The sequence below is a fragment of the Nematolebias whitei genome, chromosome 11 (genome assembly GCF_014905685.2).
Source record: "Nematolebias whitei isolate Nwh7 chromosome 11, NemWhi1, whole genome shotgun sequence".
Classification (NCBI taxonomy): domain Eukaryota; kingdom Metazoa; phylum Chordata; class Actinopteri; order Cyprinodontiformes; family Rivulidae; genus Nematolebias; species Nematolebias whitei.
This window is the reverse complement of record NC_056508.1, coordinates 5,639,922-5,645,426: the sequence shown is the minus strand read 5'-3', so window position 1 is coordinate 5,645,426 and position 5,505 is coordinate 5,639,922. Positions and strand designations below refer to the sequence as shown.

At 40.6% G+C, this 5,505-nt stretch overlaps 1 protein-coding gene across 1 annotated transcript in view; it reads left to right on the top strand.

Annotated features, from left to right (window-relative positions):
- The window catches only part of ada (adenosine deaminase), a 54,218-nt gene that overhangs the window by 12,541 nt on the left and 36,172 nt on the right, over positions 1–5,505 (top strand). The gene's annotated exons all lie outside the window — the stretch shown is intronic.

Genomic DNA, 5,505 nt, shown 5'->3' with positions numbered 1-5,505 from the left:
CACACACACACACACACACACACACACACACACACACACACACACACACAACCGTTACTGAAAGGGCCTATGGAAACACAACGTGTACCGTACTGAACAGAGTCGAACCGTGCCGTACTGGTACCAAGTGGTACTATGGAAAAGGGGCATATGTGAATGTTTCTGAGGTGCCCTGAGACAACTTTGCTGTGAATTGGTGCCATATAGATAAATTGAACTGAACTGAACTGGTCTTGTGACATTTAAATTACAATGTGAATAACCACACAATGATGAGACGTGCAGCGTGAACATGGCCTTGGTACTGGAAGCTTGGTTAGATACAGAGCTCTAACATGGTTTATGGTTCACTCATATTTCATACACTTATTATTGTCCTTCATGAAAAGGCTTCTAGGTAGATGATCTTCTTTAAACTTATTTTAACCTGGTATTAATTGTGCAGTGTTCCAAAAGAGGGCAAATAAAATAATGGGACTCTCTAACTTATTTGAAACGTCTAACTATATTTATTGTTACTCCAGAGCTTCACCTCAAAGTCAGCAAGGCTGACACAGTTTAGACATGTGCTGAGGGGAGGGACAGTGGATATCGTGGACAAAAATGTTAAAGTTGGAGCTGCTGTGGAGAAGGAAAAAAGGAAGAGCATGGAGTAGGCTCATGGGTGTAGTAAGAGGATGAGACCCTGCAGAGGGTCGGTGTGTAAGAAGAGGCTGCTGACATGGGGTCAGATGGAGGCAGATGATCTGCTGTTACCCTAAAAGAAGCAGACTAAAGCATTTTTAAAGTACTCCCTTCCTGTCTGAGTCTATTTGGAGCAGAGATTTTTCACCTGGAACAGCTGGCTGATGTGGTTCAAAAGAACTGGGATAAAAACACCATTTCCTGGAAAAGGTTCCCACTCATGAAAAGCACCTGGTTCACCTGCCAGATGCTCCACTTTGACCTAATGGCTGAAACGGCAAACAACTCCTCAGCTGTTGCTTGAGAAGTAAAATCAAAATGCTCTTCTGACAACTGGCACTGACACAGTTACAGCTGTTGAGTTTATTTCTGGGAGTTACGTTGATTTTAGGACAAAGACAATCGAACAAAAGGCTTTAGGGCATCGGTTAAGTAGGGCACAGATCTGAAAACTCTCATATACTCAGAAGGCACGTATTGAAGACAACCTGTCAACACTTTCTTATGTCTAAGTACTACAGATTAGGATTAGTACTGTAATTTGACTGACCTGACTTACATCAGAGGCTTGGCAATAAATGCCAACTAGACCAGGGGTCTGCAATCTGTGGCTCTGGGGCCACAAGCGGCTCTTTGGTCTCTCTGCAGCGGCTCCTTGAAGCTTTGACCAAAACTTTACATGAAAATGAATTTTACTGGTTTTTATACCCACAACAGAAGTGACTATTTTTTTTAGCAAATTTCATGCTAAGTTTCTACAAATGTGTGAATAAAACTACGAATACAACCAATAAACATGGATCAAGTTTAGATCAGTGGGATCTTTGGAATAACTTTAAAACAGATTGCTTCAAACAAATACGGTGCATTTAATAACTGTGGGAATAAAAAAAAATTATAATTAACGTCAAAGTAAATAAAAGCATTTGTTTTTCATTGAAAATATTCAGTAAATCACAATTGTATGGAAGAGGATTAAGGCCACATTTTCAGAATTATGACTTTTATTTTTCCTCAGACTTTAAAGTTAGTCAGAATTCAGGAGACTTATTATTTTTTAATTGCACTGTGGCCCTACTCCTTCCATTACTTTAATGTTATGCTTTATTACTGCAAACTGAGATACTTACTGTTATTTTTCCACAAATAAAATGTGGACTCATCAAGGCATGCAGAGTTGAGCGTTTTAATTTTCTATCAAAATTTGTCTAAACTATTTTTGTTGCATAAATAGTGCGTTTTCTTTTGTCCTAAAATGTAAAAATATCAATAAATATTAAAACTCCTCATATACTTTTAATTTTATAATGTCACCCCAACTGGCCAGAACCCCTACTCCCAATGAACTTGAAGTGGACCATGGGCCATCAGTTGATGATCCCAGTTGTAGAAAGTTTCGCAGCTTCAGACACGTTTGATTGAACAGGGTGCAGACTGAACTGCACCCCGTTTTACCAGACGCTGCAAACTAATACACACTACTGACATCCATTGTTCTTCTGTACGGTTTTCAGCACTTGTTCTGAAATCTTAGTGCTTGGGGCTGGGTACCATTCTAAAAAAATCAGTATTGGTACTGGTGTCTGTACCTTCACTTTAGTGTCGGTTCCTGGACGGTTCTTTTTCTGGTACCAGTTTTGTAATTGATATTAATTCCAACAAGAATAAAATTACATTACACATTATAGTACATATTGTGAATTTTATTTTTTAACTTTGGTATTTCTATTCCAAGCAGTTTTCTTACATTAAAATAAACAAATAATTTCCAGTTCAAAAGACCAGTTACAAACCAGTGACACGTCAGTGTCTAATGTTCACTGCTACACTGAGGACCTTTTCACTGAACAGTTTTTCTTCAGAAACATCATGTCTGTTTTCTCTGGACACAAACCAGCTGCTCCTGGCTGATGGTGTCTCCAGCAGTAGAAAGTGTTCACTCTGAGGCTGTAGATGATGATTGTTGCACACACAAATACCTGGTTGTCAGTTTGACATGTTGTCCCTCACATCCCACCAGCAGGTCACTGGATTCACTGAGGTAGAGTTGATGCAGACTTCTGTACCTCTATGTCTCTTCCTGAATCTTCTCTGTGGTTCTCTGGGGTTTAGGGCTCCGATCATCTCCCTAATTGATGTGAGAACAAAACATCAATCACGTGGTTGTGTTATTATTGATCAAAAAACATTATCTAGGCTGAGAGATAAGCTTAACTGGTCAACAAAATCCTTTACAGCTTAACTTACCTCCACCATGGAGCCTCCACTGTAGAAAAGACAGCAAACTTTTAACAACAAAGTTTGTGATTATCCTGTGCCCCCCACCTCACTTTTCTTTTGTCTGTCTCTGTCCTCACATCTGGGTCAGAACCTCCTGTGAGAACATGAACAAACTGTGAACATCAGGTGAATTGTTTAAGCAGCTGACTAGATGGATGAGCACATTTTTACAAGCTAAGCTTCATCTAATCTTTAGTTAGCTTCTGAGTTTAGCTAGCCACGTAGATACAATAAATTTACACACTAATATCTTAAAGTTAGCGTTACATGGATTCTAGTTTAATTCACGGCGATGTACGTGTTTAGCTGCAGTAACGTTAACAAACGTAAACTCACCAGCTGAAACACAGACACAGCTCCGTCTTCGGAGTTCTTTGATGAAGAGTCTGGTCGTGGAATGTTGAGTCCGTTTAACACTCATAGACTGACTAACGCTGAGAGGAGGAGGAGAGGCTGCTGTCCGTCTTGTCTTCTTGCAGAAAAACACAGAGCAACTTTCTGCACGTGTGTTGTCGAAGCCGTTCGACAACACACACTCTGCACACGTGAACCCTGTCTGTGGGCGTCACCAGCACCATAGACATACATTATTCATAGATTAGATGCGGCAGCTCTATACAGCTCTGGGTGTAAACACGTAGTCTGTTTGTCATACGTCTGGTGTTTTACCTGCCTGTGTGATGAAACCACATGACGCGTTACATCCAATACCGAAACTTGACACTGAAAAAAGAGTGACGTTTCAATCCATACACCGAGCGGTGCAGTTCGGTCGGTGCCATTTAAGAACCTCTGTTCGGTACTCAGCTCTATTGGTGCTTTTACATTAATTCATGTTTCAAAATGTTCGGCTCATTCAGGACATTCCTGTGATTTTTTTTCTTTGTAATAATTTCAATTTTTTATGCTCTTTTCAGCCTTATTCTGCTAATTTCAGTCTTTTTTCCAGCAATATTGTTTTATTGTTGTTGCTAATTTCAGATTTTTTTGTTACCTATTCAGCCTCTCTCTACCCATTTCAGCTTATTCTGGTCATTTCTGCTACATTTCTTCTTTATTCAGTCATCATCAAGGACCCTCATCAGTATGCATACCGTGAGAACCGATCAACAGAGGATGCCATCTCCTCTGTGGTCCACACTGCGCTCAACCACCTGCAGCAGAAAAACTCTTACGTCCGTATGCTCTTTGCGGAATTCACATCTGCCTTCAACACCATGATCCCCCAAACCCTGATGGACAAATTATTCACACTAGGACTAAGCCCCTCCATTTGCAACTGGGTACTAAACTTCTTAACAAACAGACCACAGTTAGTGAGGATCCACAACTTCTCCTCCTCCACCATAACACTCAGCACTGACTCTCCTCAGGGATGTGTGTTGAGCCCTCTCGTGTTTACTCTGCTCACGTATGATTGTGCAGCTACCCATCCAGGCTGTCACATTGTAAAGTTTGCAGATGATACAGCGGTGGTGGGATGCATCACAAACAATGATGAGTCCAGCTACAGGCAAGAGGTGGAACACCTGGAGAGCTGGTGCAAAGAGAATAACCTTCACATCAATGTGAAGAAGACAACGAAGATGATTGTGAACTTCATAAGGAACAGAAGGAATAACAAAATAATAACAAAATAAATAAATAAATAAATAATAATAATAACAATAAAATAAATAAAAATAAAAATAATAACAAAAGGAATAACCACCTTCCAACATCAGTAGAGAGGAGAGGGATGCACTCACCACTCTTGGCAAGGACAAAAACATCATCATTCTCCCAGCAGACAAAGGAAGGTGCACAGTGATTTTGAACCAGAAAGACTATCCTGAGAAAGTTATGACACTCCTTAGTGACTTAAACACTTATGAACCTCTGAAAAGAGATCCAGGAAGTGGTTACAAGAAAAAGTTAATAGATTGCCTGAAAATTTTGGAGCAAGGCTATTGACCGTTTTCTGTACCACAGACTGTACCCAGGGGAGGCCACACCTAGTCTGTATGGTTTACCTAAAATCCACAAACAAGGTGTACCTTTAAGACCTATTGTTAGCATGATTAACTCTGTCACTTACAATGTTTCCAAATATCTGGCGTCTGTACTCATCCCTTTAGTTGGCAGCTCAGAACACCACATACAGAACACCATGGACTTTGTGGATAAGGTGAGGGATGTCATCATGGAGACTGATGAAACAATGGTCTCTTTTGATGTCACATCACTCTTTACGTGCATTCCTGTTGATGATCCAGTAGAGGTGGTCAGTTTAAAATTAAAATCAGACACCACTCTGAGCAGCAGGACCACACTTTCCACAGAACAACTGTGTCAACTCTTGAAACTGTGCCTGCAGTCAACCTACTTCACATATGGGGAGCAATATTATAGGCAGAAACATGGGTGTGCTATGGGGTCTCCAGTTTCTCCTATTGTTGCCAACCTGTACATGGAGGAGGTAGAAAAGAGAGCCTTGACGTCCTTTTCAGGGACACCACCAAGTCATTGGTTCAGGTATGTTGACGACACCTGGGTTAAAAT